The sequence below is a fragment of the Tachypleus tridentatus genome, unplaced genomic scaffold (assembly GCF_004210375.1).
Source record: "Tachypleus tridentatus isolate NWPU-2018 unplaced genomic scaffold, ASM421037v1 Hic_cluster_2, whole genome shotgun sequence".
In the NCBI taxonomy this organism is placed as follows: Eukaryota; Metazoa; Arthropoda; class Merostomata; order Xiphosura; family Limulidae; genus Tachypleus; species Tachypleus tridentatus.
This window is the reverse complement of record NW_027467782.1, coordinates 25,461,447-25,477,266: the sequence shown is the minus strand read 5'-3', so window position 1 is coordinate 25,477,266 and position 15,820 is coordinate 25,461,447. Positions and strand designations below refer to the sequence as shown.

Below are 15,820 nucleotides of genomic sequence, written 5' to 3'. Positions count from 1 at the left end.
AAAAATAATACTTTTTTACCTTACAGTTTTACATTTCATTTGCATAACCTCTAGAACCTTACAAATGAACATCAGTTGCTGTTTTTTTAACTGGTTTTCTCTTTTATGCACCATATTACTAACTCATCATTTGTTTTTAAATTAACAAAATGTTACATACCTATTAGAAATTCACTGTAATCTTTTTCACATATTTGTAATTTAACATCTTTATCTTTTCATTTATAGTTTATTTTAATTCTCCTTTAAAATTCTTTGTCTATTTATTCTGATATGTTAACTGATACCAATAGGCCTTTTATGAAGAAGTTATTTTGACAAATTCCCCACATAGATGTGTTGCCAAAACAGGATGGCTGTTATAGATACCATCTTGTTTATAAAGCTTTCACAATCCATGTAACAAGTTAAGCTTATAAAAACAATTAAAGCACTCAAATAGGATTTTTAAAACATAAATTATACATAGTCAACTAAAATATAAAAATTAGATTTAAGTACAGTTCAACTGTCTCTAACTATAGCATTTTGAGGTAACAAACCACTGTAAGTGCTGTGAGACAATAGTACTGCAGGCTGTTACTTCGACTTCAGTACAAAAACTGTACACCAATTTCATATTAACTGTTGGTGGAATGGAGTGTAAACTGAGCTCTTTATAACAGCTTTGTACACTTGTATTAACTAATTACTTGTACATCATAAATTTGTTTCCAAAGTATAGAAGATTGGCATACCACCCATAAAAGGCTGTAAAATCTATTTCTCTTTTGCAGTGGATTGAGTTCTAAGACTGCATATATCGTATGTCTCAAAGGACATGTGAAAATACATTGGCATCTAGACAGTTGTGTGCATTGTGAGCTTATGTGTTTACAGTCAGTTTCTGTTAAATTGGAGATTTTTTTATATTACTTGGATCATGTGACAAGCAAACTATGTGAGCAAAATATTTATTTTAAATGTTTCTGTTGCAACAAAGAATTAAAACTTGGATAACATAAACATTAAATTATATACTATAACGTTAATTTCATTCACATGCATGGATTGTAAAGATGTTTAATTAAATTTTGCACATAATTCAGTAATTTGCATATAAATTAATTTTAAAATGCTGCTGTTCTGATCAGATAAACGCGTGACTTTCAGTGTTATTTTGTTTATCAACACTATTCATCATTGAGTTTCTGATGTGAGTACTTAAGACTATGTCATTTAAATGCTTCTGTGTGCATTTTAATGTGGAATTTTTTGCCTGTTGGCTTCAGTCAAGAACACTTTTTGTGTATCTGGGAACCAAATATATACACGAGATTTACATTCATTGTCAGTGACATCCGTCAATGTATTTATGGCATTTGTACTTGTGATTATAAATGTCACATATATGTTTGTAATTGATACATTTTTTGTTGACTTCGCTCTCTTGAACTTCGAGTAACCAGTTACATGTCTTATCACAGCTGTAAATGAGAGTGATTTATTTTGTCACATAATTCTTGGAATTGTGATTTCTTCATGAAGTTATTTGCTTTTATCTCTTTTTTTTATATTTTTTCTGTTGACTAAATCACTAGACCTTTCTACAGGCTTTAAAAGAATTTCAAAGTAATTGTTAATCAGATTGTTTACTTCTGCAATAATCATTTTGGTGAACTTTGTATTTGGTCATTCTAATTTGCTTGAGAAACATCTCTAGAATACTTTAGTATCCTCTTTTCTTAGTCTTGCCTGAAACATCAGTCTAGTCTAGTTATCTGAATGGTAAAGGGTGAACAAGTTTTTGTATTTGTTTAGTTCATCCCATAGTTCTGATGCTCATGAACTGTCATGGTTAGTAACCTGTATGGTCACTTCTGTCTGATTGTTAAATGATAACTTTTTTTTTTTTTATTAACTATTAGATACTAGTTACTCATTACTTTTATCCTGTGTTTTGACTAATAATCTGCTTCCATATTCTTGGAAATCTCAAATAACTATTTATTTAGTGGTCGTGGCTGAAAATCAGTCATTAGTCTTTTTGATACAGAGACTGGTTTATATATACACAGTAGTTTTAATATTCAGTGACCATCATGGAGGTCTGTTTTTTCTTTTTTTTAACTTAAGGGAGTTTCAAGTTTGTATTATGTGAATTTTGTTGCATATTGCTTTTTCTTTGTATTAGAGGATGATCTTGTGTGTGTCTCAGGTTAATAGGCTGGCTTTTATTGGTCACTAGCCATTGTTAGGGAAGGTTGCATAAAGTTTTACTTGCACAGGTCTCATGCTTGTCTAGGTACAAGGAAGCACTGTGCTGGTCTACAGTATATGGAATCCTCTCTTACTTCACAAAAGAAATATTGTTTTATAAACACCTAAAGTTAAAAGGACAAAACAGTTGCATTATTTAACTAGTGTTTCAAGCAACTGTCCTTCATTAGGTTTGATATTGTTTAAGGTTATTTACTTTTCTCAAGTTTCAACATAACTGTTCATTGTTATTTGTGAATCTTTTCCACTTTTAGAAAGAAATTAAGGATGTTTATTGGATAGCATTGTTAAATTCTACAACAGAATGACATCATTCTTAGTCATAGAATTAATGACCTTTGTGAATCTCTTAAAAAAATTTCAAAACAACTTTGTAATTTTTTTTATTAATAACCAATATTTTAATTCATTTTTCTATTTCCGGTATATTAGTATTGTTCCCTATATATTAATATCACCTATATTTTTATTCATTTTTTTATTTCCCATATATTAGTTTTTGTTACCTGCATATTAATATCACCTATATTTTTATTAATTTTTCTATTTCCCATATATTAGTATTGTTTCCTATATATTTCTTCACATTATCATTTTCTGTAATTCCCATTCCTTTTTATTTTTCTATTCTGTGAAAACTGTTTTAACATTTTTTAACTGTTGTCACTGCCATCTTTCATGTAATGCACACATTTTTTTATGTACATCTAAACATGACAGGAATGTCTTCTGTTATTATTGACATAAATGACATCAACATCTGTACTTGTAATGTGCCCTACTAATCATTGCTCTATATTATCCTGAAAAAAGAACAGTCAATCTAGTTAAAATATTTTATGTCACCTTTATTGGGTTATATGTTGTACTGATAAAAATTTAAACACTCATTCAGTTTCACATGCACATAAATAGTCAAAGGATTGGTAGGTTAGTTTGGCCTGCTTGAAATGAATAGTGTATTTTGTTCAGTTTAAATTCTTGCTCTTGCTCAGTATGTTAGTTATTGATATTTCTTTTCCAAAAGTTTAGTTATGCATTTGAAAGCCACGCTGTGTGACATTGAATAGATTCAAAATAGTTATTGGTATCTGAATAGACCTATTTGCTTAAAAGTTCCACCAGTCTATAGAAATACAGAGATAAAAGTTATGGTTTTGTAAATCACTTTTTGAGTATATGTATAAAGATTGGCTCTGCTTACTGTTAACAGGAAGATTTTGAATTTTTCATGAAACATTAAGTTATGAAGTACTTTATAAAAATGATAAACGTAGCATGAGATGGACTTAAAAATTGAAATAACTTTATTTTAACTAAACATTTTAGTAAACTGAAAACATTGAAGATCTACATGTTGCATTCTTTGGAAATAAGAAGCTTTATGGCTGTCAGGTATTTACAGTGTTAAAGAGTATAATGTGTGTGGTAGAAGGAACACTAAATGTCCCTCTGGTGTTAATATATATAATAAACAGTTTGTGTCATGCTTCTTTGTTTTAATAGTAATGGTCTACAATTTATATCATTGTTTTGTAACAAAACTCCCAATTGATATTGTCAGGTCAACTATGGTATTTATGTTGTGAATGTTTAATATACATATTGGTTTGTTTTTTATACTTGTTAACTTTGGTGATACAACAAAGCAATTTAATTCAGAAATTATTTAGATTTAGAATTGATATTTTGTCTTTATTGAGTTTAGAGTAAGTTATTGCACAGTACATTTTTAAGCTTAATTATAAAACAAATAATACCCGAGGCTCACTTATTGCACCATGATAAGTTAGATAGCATTTTATTTATATTTTTTTCAGTTGTTTATTAACATTGAGGTATAGACAAAAGTAAGATAAAAGTTACCAAGGGTTTCAGTGGAGTAGTGTTTCAACTAAGCCTTTGTTACAATAATGTTTTACACCCAATGCTTATATTTAGGCCATTAAATACACCTTCTGTTACTAATGTTAAGATCAGATGATAGCTAGTTGTGTCTAAGTGTGAATGTAAAGTACGTAATTCCCTCTAGTCTTACACTGTTAAATTAGGGATAGCTAGCTGACTTCCCTCCAGTCTTACACTGTTAAATTAGGGATAGCTAGCTGACTTCCGTTTAGTCTTACACTGTTAAATTAGGGATAGCTAGTTGACTTCCGTCTAGTTTTACACTGTTAAATTAGGGATGGCTAGTGCAGATAGCCCTCCTGCATGAAATTCAAAAACAAACAAATAAACATAATTAAAGATGTATTAACTGTGGAAACTCTACTAAGTAAAATAGTTACATATATTTTTCGATATCACATCTTCCAATTATTTTAGTTTTGTCACAGAGTCCATCAGTCTCCTTTCACTAAAACTGATTTCTTATTATTACTTTCTGACTTATGGTGTACAATTCCTTCTTCATGTAATTTTTGTTAGTTAATTTACATATAACAGTTTACTTTATTTTGGTGCACTGGAATTTTTCTTGCAGAATTTTTGTTGTTATATTTTCTTATAACTTCTAGATCTTTTCTTGACATGGGACTGGGCAACCTACTTTCATGACTATGGACAAGAAAATAGTAAGTATTTAAGGGTAAACCCACAAGTTGCTGTAGTTCTGCTTGAAAAGTAAGTGGAACATATAAGTAATCAAAGTTAATTTTAAATGTCACTATTATACTGCTTTATTATAAATTGTTAAAGTCTTTCCAATAATTGTTATGCATCTTTTGATTTTTAAAAAAGGAAAAAGAAAACGTATAGCCACCTGAAACATTGTATGTTTAGTTACCTAGTTATGTGTTGCCCTTAAGATACCTGATACTATTGATGTCTTACTCCAAGACAAGTCCTGCAAGATGTCATGTTTCATTTTTTAAATTAAAAGTTAAGTCTTATTTAGTTTCTCAACTAGCCTTTGACAGGTGTAAATACAAATTTAGAAAGAATGAAGGTAAGATGATAAATAGTTGTAGACTCTAAATAAAGTAATGTTTTATTTTTCTTTCTTTAATGTTAGTTTATTTTTAGTATTGGTTAAATTGTTTGATATATATATATATATATATATATATTTGTTTATGAAGATTATTTTGCATTGTTATCTTAAGATATGTGTTGAGAACAAAACTAAACCTTCTAAGCAGCTGAATCTTGTGTTTGGGATTATAGCAAAAAATTTGCTTGCATTGAGGGTTCCATGACACCCTTCTGATCATCATAAGTATGGTGATATGTTAGACGTACATAATATTCATTACTCATTTAATTTTTATTTGAACTATATAGGTATTTTGTTTTGAGACAGAAGTTGGAAAAAGTTGTAGATTTTATTACCAAAAAGTTTCTCTCCATAGATGTTTTTTATCATTGTAATATATTAAACATAACCTGAGAATTCTCTGTATTAATACCATAATTATTAATGAATCAATTTTAACTGTCAAGAGTTTAATAATAGTTGAATGTCTGTTGTGTAGTCAGTTAATCATACATGCATACAATTTGCACATATTCACAAGATGATAGGTTCCAATGCTTCAAATTAAATAAACATTCTTAGATTTTCATCTCCACGTGTAATGTGAGAGTAATAAAACATTGAATACAAAGTAGATAAATATTGTCAATATATTATTTTTCTAAGGTAGATAGAAATAAAATCTTAAATTTATGGTATAATGTTTATAACTAAAATTCTATTTTACATTTTGAAGTTAATGATCATGAATGTGTTAGTTAATTTAGCCATAATTAGGTTCATTTAATAGAAAACCACTTAAATTCAGAATGTTTGTTTATTCATATATTTAACAGTGCTTACCACAAATTTGCACAATTAATTGATACTTTCTTGCATATAAATATGATAGTTTTTCTTAACTTTTTATTTTATGATAACTAGGTGTCTAGGCTTTTTATAATGAAAGAACATCTCATATCTGTTAAAGCATGTCTTGTTAGTTGGAATAAGTAAGAATATAGATACTTGTAGGAATATCATGAAGTATATATTTTGTATAGGTTGATCTGTAAGTAATTTTAAAAATTTTATATTTAAGGCTGTTCTATGTGTAAGCATCTTTATAATGGAAGTTATATATGGCTTTAACTATCAGCTTTGAGTTGTACTTATGAGATAAAATTCATGTTTTTTGTTTATGTGTTGAAATATCCTTAAGTCATTGAATCAAAGTAATTTTTTAGAAAGATGTAAAGCATATAAGTGTTTGAGTAATTTTGCACAGTAATTATATGTTTAGAAGTTACACTGTACAAAAAAGATGCTTCTATACTACAATAAAAATACAACTGTTCATGAGTAGTTTGTTGGTCCTGATTCTAAAAAATTGTTGAATATTACTGATCACCTCTAGTTTTTGAGCTATGTTAGGTTTATTCTAAATATTCTGATATATTGTGAAAATAACTCTCTCTGATAACTTTATTTGTTAAAAATTGCATTTAAGAATGTTCAAAAACTGAAAATACACTGAAGCTATGTTTAAAACTTTCATCATGGTATTATTTTTTATTTCTTTTTACAAAATACTTGACTGACTTGTTGCATCTTTTATGTATGTTGTTAGTTTCATGCTATAAGAATCAACAGTAATCTTCCGTCATCACAGAATTCCACTGTCTTTCTTGATGTTACTGTTCTATTATAGACATATCTTGAGGGAAGTGCTCACCAAGATTATTGCTCACTGCACCTAGATCTGCTTAATTAAAAGTGTGAGAAGTGTAACTTTTGTGACATCTTGGACCCAGTTTTCCTCTTGTTCTCAGGGATATCATTAATTGTCACAACATAGTTTTCATCTCTGTAAATTCCTAAGAAAATTTTAACAACCAGTTTGAGTGATTTCCTAGCAGTAAGTTCTTTCTGACTGAGTAATGTTTCAAAATCACCATTCATCAGCACTTCCCAAATCTGTGGCCCAACAAAGATACCACCTTTTAGTTTTACTTCACTAACTTTTTGAAACTTATAAGACAGATGGAGTGATGGAAGAAATATATCTTGATGATTCACTGAAAGTTGGAACTCAACTTTCTGTTTTCCTGGAACGTAATTCTCTCACTGGCCATTCCATTTTTTTAAAATGAATTTTATGATATCGGCTATCCCAGACAGACAAAAAGCTACAGTGTTTGGTATACTCAATTTATGGACTGAGCAGTAGTGGATATTTGATTGCTTCAGGTATAAGCTGCATGTTCTGTTATGTTCACAGCATTAATAACAGGAACCAATGGCTCAGTGTTCCCATTATGTAAAAGCACAGTTTTCACACTAACTTTAGATGTATTGGTAAAATGTTTTCTTTCTTGAGAGTATAATCACTACTTGATTCTTCAATTAGTGCATCAACATTTGTACAGAAACACAAAGTATCTTGCGTGCTGTAGTGAGAAGCAAGACTTTTATGATAAATTCCAATGCCGTAAATGAAATTTCCCATGCTGTTTCAGTATAAAACAAGTCACAAATCTGATCATTTAGCTCATCTTGTGTGAACAGATGAGGCAGTTTATGCTGAGATGCCACAGGGGTAAAATTACTAAATGAAGGAAGTAAAGATGATTCATTGTCTTTTTTGCAGTATAACTTCTATTTCCCACTTTGCTGCTGGACACAAGAAAATCATCCCCATGAGATACTGGTTTCATCACAGATGCAATCTCTGGATATTTAGTGTATTGTTTAGTTTTGTCTGAATATCCAGAAATATTAATGCAAAAATAACAGTTAGTTAGATGATCTTTGGGCTCACACTGTATCATTGAAATTGTAAATGACAATATTTCTCTTCTTTTATTTAGCCACTGTGTGAAGCCAGATTTGGAAACTGTTCAACACAAATGTAGCATAAACTGTTTAGGTGGTTTTTGGACTTTACTTGAAGTGAAAGCAGCCAGTACATCAAATAATTATCTAAAAAGTATAAAAGAATTATGTTTAGAGAACTAATTTAAAATATTTTAAAAACAAAATTTTGATTTTATTTGATTATATCACAGGTATGATGTGAGGAAGATGGACTTTGTTTTGAGTGTGCACAGAGCCAGACAAAGTAACCAACTGAGTTAGTGAGTGAAAAGCAGTTGAGAGAGAGGTGTATCACTCTGCCCATTTTAAGCTCAGTTGAGGGACTCCTCAAATGTTCCTGGGCAGAAAAGGTGAGCATGGGAATGAAGCAAAATTGGTGGAAGTCATTATAATTTTATCAAGAACAAATAGCACAGATGAACAATATATATGGAGTTTTACACCAATACAACACAGTTACTGTTCGAAGTTATCAAAAATGTATTACTTTTGTCCATTAAACTTTCTATGTAAACTTAATTTCACAGTATAAACCTATTGAACTGAGCTGATTGTATGGTATTACACATATTGTTGATAAAATGGTGAGATACTACAGTATCTTAAAATCTAGAGGTGTTGGACAAATTCTGATTACATATCTGAAACCAAAACTATTTAATTACCAAGAATCACTTGAGTTTTCTCTAGTAGCAAATGATTTGTTATGCAGTGTTACCTAGAACATTGTTTAGGGCAAATTTGTGTTATAAAGATAAAAAGTTTGTTGTTTTTTTTTTTACTTTACAATGGTGTGTTTACACTTTATATTTTATAATGCATGCTTTTGAACCAATTTCAATGTTTATTTATTTGTGAAAAGTGTATTACTACCTTTCAAGTTGTTTTAGAAATAAAATTATTGCTAAAAAATACAAGTTTCAAATAATGCAACATTTTTTCAAAGGGTCTTATTTTTTTTAGGTAGGTCTTGTTCAGGTTTGTGAATGAAAAGGATAATATAATTTACTAATTTTTTAAAATATTAATTTGACCTATCCATACTTTTAGTGTGAATTAATGTTCTTTACTCCCTTAAAGGTGAGAGAAGCAGACAAGAAGAAAAATGTATTTTCAGCATTAGAAAAGAATCAACGAGACAAGAAGAAGTTGGTAGAAACTGTCCTAAAACAGCTCGGACAGTTAACATTAAACAGTGATTAGTATAATTGTACTTAATTCTTCCCTTTGTTACATATTTTAGTTTCCTATAATTACTGGCTTGATGGAAAGTATCCATTCAGTTTTTTGTGTGTTTAATGAATAAGTAAAATGTGACTGTTCAATGTCAAGAACATTGATATCAATTATTCTGAGAAGTGAGTGAACCAGGCTTTCAGTTAACATTAATAAAATATAAAGATTCTTATCATTACCACAGTTTTGTTAAAAAATGGATCGTTCTAGCAGCAGAGCTTTCCATGTGAATGTCTGCCATAAAGGGAAATTAGGCCAAGAAATGCACTTTCTACTTATTTCTAACAAAATATATTGACCAGTTTTTGATTATTTGGCTATATAGTTTTAAAATTTTGTGAGAGACAAAAACGTTTATGACACTAAATTATTAAAATTATTTGACCCATGTGTTGCTTTATTTCTCAGTTTTAAATCGCTTTTTGTTTAGCCCATTTATTGTGTTATAGAATAGGGAAAGAGTGTGATTCTGAGGGAAGTTTGATATTATAATTAAATTGTGATCATAACACAAATAATAAAAAAAAGACATTAAACACGGGTCAGGGTTATAGTTCTCTTCTAATTTTCCATATTTAATAGCTAGCTCATAACTGTTTCGTCTCAAGGTAGTATATAGATAGTAGAAAATGAACTTGAATCATCTTATAAACTGTTGTTGTGACACAACTGAATTCCTTGTGTTTTCTGAATATAACTTAACAACTAATTGTAAAGTTACATACAGATATTAGAATATAAACAAACCTTGTGGTCTAATAAATAGCAGCTATGATAGATCTAAACTGTCTTCTTTATGATTCAACACACTGATATAGTTGTGTTAAGATAGTCATCTGTATAAACAATATCTGTAAAGATGTGTTTTCAAAACAAACACCAAGGACCTTTATGAGATTTTTAGAATGGTACATAATACAGTTTCTCAAGTGTTGTCCCAGTTATTACTGGAATAAAGATCTTCATGTAGATGCAAAGTAAAATTGTCAACCTGGTATGTGGTGAAGTAAAATGGTAAGCAGACAATACAGGAGAGAACAGTTAGTATTATGTACAATAATTTAGGTATAGTTGACTGGTATGCTGTAACATAATGAAGGGAACTAATAATACATTGTGTTGTAATAATCCAAAAAATGGCCAGATGATTGTTACTATACCACAACTGCTGCAACCTAATGGCAAACACTAGAAAAACACAGTACTATGACAAGGAAATAAAAATGGTAATGTGATTGTTACCCTGCTAATATGGTGTACTCTAATATAGTGGGAGATGCTAAAAACAAACAAACAAATGGTACCACAACCATGAAAAAGTGGCTAAATGGTTCTCACTGTGCTGTACCTTGATGTTGCTATAAGGTGACTGTTTTGTGGCACTAAATAATTTGACAAAGTTGTTTACCAAACTAATGGAGAAGAGCATATGATGTTACTACTATAGAATAATTCAGTTTGTTTGTTACATATACAAAACAAATATGTCTGTAGTAATATTACACAGTAGTATAATTTGTATAAACTGACTTTTCATCCTCTACTTACATCAGACACTTAGAGCTGGCAGCTGGTTTTTACTCAATATTAAACACATTTACGTGCTTCATATCTGAAAGCCAGTGTTCAGTTTATTTTGAAATAAATCTCACATCTCATGCTTGTAAGAAATGTTTAGTCTAGGATAGTCTACAAATGGGAAAAGAACTTTTAAAGATTTTTAAAAATGGGAATAATGTTTGACATGTTTCTCTAATAATTTGACACTGAAAGAAGTTAGTTGTGCTTAACTTTTATGAAACATTTAAAATTGTGCGTTTTACTTGTCATATAAGTATGCTACTGGTTGAATTGTAATTGACTAATTAGATAAAATAATTATCAGCTATGTTGTACTGTACATTTTAGGCTCATAATGAATGATACATCATCAGGTTATTATGGGGTATAATTTTCAACAGTTTTTTGTACTTTACATTAAATAAACCCCACTATCTGGTAGATGGTGTAGTTAAATACTTTTCCTTTGCAAAGAGGTTTTAGTGGAATAGTCCATTTCAGTTAATAATAAGGTAATATAATTTACTTTGTTTGTGTGAATAATACATACTTCATGAAAAATATGTTAAGATCCATTTTTTTTCATAATTACAGTCATTAAGTGTTGCTTTTTTTAATATCATTCATGCTTTTTCATTTATAAATTTGACTGCTCATTAAGGGTTCTTTTTTTTTGTCTCTTACACTATACTGTTTCTGCTTCTGTTTGTTTAATTTATTTGTTACATGAAATAGAAATACCAATTTTGAAGGTCCCAAACTTGTAGATGTTTACAGCACTAGAACTACTAGTAACATTTGTTAATGAAGAAGAATTTTTGTAACATTACTCCTGTTACTGATTGTAAACAGAAGGCTTAGTACTCGTGATTTGCATATTATTTTATGTTAGTACAAATACAATACTACATCATGTAGTTGTTGTTTTTTAATTCATGGAATACCTATCATGTATCATATCAGATACTGAAGAGATTCAGACAAATAAAAGGGTACAGAACAATATAAAATTCTAGCAAAAGATAGCCATGTTTAGATAGTGAGTAAAAACTTTCATGTTTTGTTTTTGTTTTTTTGTTGTGAAAAAAAGTCAGAGTGGCCTTTAACTAATATAAAACAATTTGTTTATGATAGTGCAAGTTCCCTTGCACAGGCCTTCAACAGTTACAAAGATTAGTGATAAGGGTTAAAATTTTCTGTGACCATCAGTTGTCTTAAGGGTTCAAAATATTTGTAAGCTAATAACCATCATGAAGGGTGGAAATTTCTGTAAGGTATCAGCCCTGTGTTTCTTAAATGTTTTCATAAAACTCGTAGTTGTTTAAAATCCATTTTGTCAGGTAACTTCAGTGTTCACATCATGATTCAATCTGCTTACTCTTGAATGTTCACCATTTAGTTGTTTCTTGTCCCAGCCTTTTGTATTACTTTGTTTTGATCATAGGCAATTTTTTTTCAGAATTGTATGTTACTGTGGACATGAATAATTAGTGTAAATATGTGTATATTGCTTTGATGTTTTGAACTATGAAGTGCCTCTTTATGTTTAGTTTTACACTTCTGGAAACAGCTAAAACCATTTAACTCAATTGGGATTTTAACACTCGTTAAAAGGTTATAAAATTTGATAATATTGTCATGCTTTTGCTTTTGTGTTAATGATAAATATTGATCAGAGAAACTAACTTTAAAACATAATATTTATATTTCAAATAAAACAAGTCAGAACTATTTTTGTGTGTGTGTGTGTTTGGAAAATATTTTATTAATCATTATAAACTTATAACTGCTACAAAGAAACTGTATAACATACTTATTTTTCTGGTTGTGTTAGATGTTGATATTTTTCAGTTTGAAGAAATAAAGTTTTGTGGAATGTTTTTTTGTTTTGTAACTAAGAAAGATATTTATCTGCACAGTACGTTGTAATTTTTTTTGTTTGTGGGGTACATTTTTATTTCCACAGAATAGTTTATTGTAACTATCTGTCCATACCTTTATTGCTGAGTTTTTGGGAGATAGTTTTTAAGTGCCTTTTGTGTGCAAACCAAACAATTTCCATAAAATCATTTTATAAATTTTTCGTAAATTTATCCTATTTAATAATACCATTTTTTTGCTTGAGTTGTATATAGAGCTATATTTATATGTTTATGTACACAGTATATTTATTATTTGTTTTGGTTTCTGAAAATATTGGATGGATGAATGGATAGAATACATTAAAAGTTAATTGTATACTTAGTGTTGTTTTGTTAGCTGGTGTTTATTTTTAATGTTTTAAACAGTAATTTGTTTGTATTTACCAGTACTATATTATATGAAACTATATTGTTTTATCCAATAACAAACAAGCATACTTCAATAAGATGTTTTTCTGTTGTCAAATATATCAATCCAAACAGTTATGACAAGTTGAGCAGAATGTGTATTTACTGGGATTCATTGAGTGTTTTCATTCTGCTTTGACTCCTTTTCATTTTGTATGCAAAAATGGAAGAATCGTTAAATGTTATGTTCATATTTCAACAGCAATGTTTGTTACTTTAAAATTCTTATCGTAAGTCCACAAGAAATGGCTGAAGCTCACAACTAAAATTCAAAGTATTCAAAATTATCATTCCTATTTTAAAATTTAATAATTAACTACTTAAGGAAATACAATCATGTAGTTTTCTTTCTTGTAACACAACTCATCAGATTTTATTGACATGTTGATAGACTTCTACATGTGCACCATTAGTGGCTCTCAGCAGGTTTAACTGATGTTTAATTTCAGTCAATGTTTGCTGCAACATCTCAATATCAGCAGCTCTGACATTTGTTATACTGGTCTTTAGCTCCGAGATGTTTGCTGTAGATGATACATGATGTCCTCAGCAAACCACCTTACATTTTTTGTTTGTAGCTATGTTGCACCACAGTTACTGACTTGGTCTATACAAGCTAACCAATGTATTTGTATATTACAAAAAAAAACAACCTTTTCACTGATATAGGATTGTAATCCAATGTTGAAGAACCTTGTTTTTTTGGTTGTTGTTGAATATGCAGTTTTGAAAGAAAGTTGTAGTTATAATAATTTTTTTTAACAAGATATCGATGATGACTCAAGGTTGACTGTGTTTTGCTTTTAATCCCAGGACTCCATAGATTGAGCTGGTTTTAGCAACTCTTTATACTTTCAGTCATTATAAAATCTGCATGCCTATCTAAGTACCCCAACTTTGCAATGCCTTCGTATATCACTGGATTGAATTGTTATTTTATTTAATAGAGAAATCTATATTATCCTAATTAAATGTCATTTTTGTGTCAGGATTAAAATGATGATAAAATCAAAGGATTTCGTTTTCAATGTTTACATATGTATTATAACTTCATCTTTATTTCAGTTCTTCATTAATGACATAGGAAAATCATTTTTTTAACTATATTATAACAGTAATGGTATATTATTAAAAATATTTGGAAGCTAATTTGAATAGAATAAAGGGAGAATTGATTATTTGTTAAATCATGATTTTTCCAAGTCTTTAATTTATGAAGTTACGTTTAAATGAACAGTTGTATATTTCTGCACAATAATCTTACTTGTTTTGTATGTACTACATATGTAAAAATAGCCCCTTGTTAAATAAATTTGGTACGAATTCACAGAACATATGCTTTTCTTGTTAATATTAAGTAGTTATAAACAATGCACCACAAATCTAGTGGAAGCAACTGTGATAATCTGAAATTTAATTATAACACACACACTCTGATCTGTGCAAAACTATTGGTGCTGGATTTAGTTTTCTGAAAGACGTGTGTAGCTACTTTTCAAAATTAATTTACAGCGGGAAAAACATACGCACAAGAAATGATGAAAAGCTTTGAGAACGTTACAAAGCTGCAGGAAACTTTCACAACACGTTTTGACTATTACAAAACAATCTGTGTGTAGCCTACCAAGCAGAAAATGGAAACGAGAATGCAGAGATGTCTGTGCTTCGTTTTATGTTTGCTTGGTGGTTCTCTGTGCACAAGGTAAAATAAAATGCAATGCAATTATTCCATGAAACAGTAAATGAGTTCCTTAAACAGAAACTCTACAAGAAGTGATGCTTTAAGCTTAGTTTGTCATGTGACTCAATGTGTTACAATTTAGAATGTTTATAAATATAATGTAGTGAAATGTAAATTACAGGAATGTTAGGTATATAACATTTGCATACTTCAACACTCTTGTCCCCTTATTTTAGGCTTGTTTTCAAGACAACTTTAATTTACATTTATCCCCAATTAACATGTTACAATGCAGCCCATGAAACAAGATTCGCATATGATGTTCTCATGAAACTAAAAATAATTGTCATAGAAAATAAAACCCTTGTTCAACTTAAATACAATAAAAGACGTTAAAACTTGCAATAAGTAACATATAAGGAAAAACAAATGTTTACAATGCTATAAAAGTGGAAATTCCTTCTAATACAAGAAGTTTAGATTAAATGTAACATGTTGAAATCGCAATAGAAACAACAAATTTGAAAAGAAACGTGAAAATGACTGTAAACATCAATGTATGAAATAACACCGCAATGTTGATTGTGCGTTTACCAAGAGTGAAATAGAAGCAATCAACAAATTAAAACTTAAAGCTAAACAGTTAATAATACAGCAATATATATTGTATAACAGAATTAAACTCAATGATTGAACTTCGACAACAATATTAATATTGTAAATACATAAAACATTTAACAAAAAAAGGAACTTATTTTAAAATACAAGAATTTAACCATGTGTATTATGTACATATGCATAGATATTGATGAAAAAAGGCAGTGAAAAATAATAATTTTAAAAGTAGAATTGCTTATTTATATTATTTACATGTGAAAAACAACGAACGTTAACTCATAAACGATTAAAGACTTATAAACTTGC

At 29.2% G+C, this 15,820-nt stretch overlaps 2 long non-coding RNA genes across 5 annotated transcripts in view; both read left to right on the top strand.

The window, feature by feature from the left end:
- The window catches only part of LOC143242904 (uncharacterized), a 176,851-nt gene that overhangs the window by 79,905 nt on the left and 81,126 nt on the right, over positions 1-15,820 (top strand). The gene's annotated exons all lie outside the window — the stretch shown is intronic.
- LOC143242913 (uncharacterized) lies at positions 2,401-14,547 on the top strand. Of its 3 annotated transcripts, none has more exons than XR_013023446.1 (3): positions 2,401-3,654; positions 4,776-8,439; positions 9,170-14,547. It is a non-coding gene; the product is annotated as an uncharacterized LOC143242913 (long non-coding RNA). The 3 variants fall into 3 exon arrangements; XR_013023445.1 differs by having other exon boundaries at positions 2,882-4,832; positions 8,281-8,439; XR_013023444.1 differs by having other exon boundaries at positions 2,401-8,439.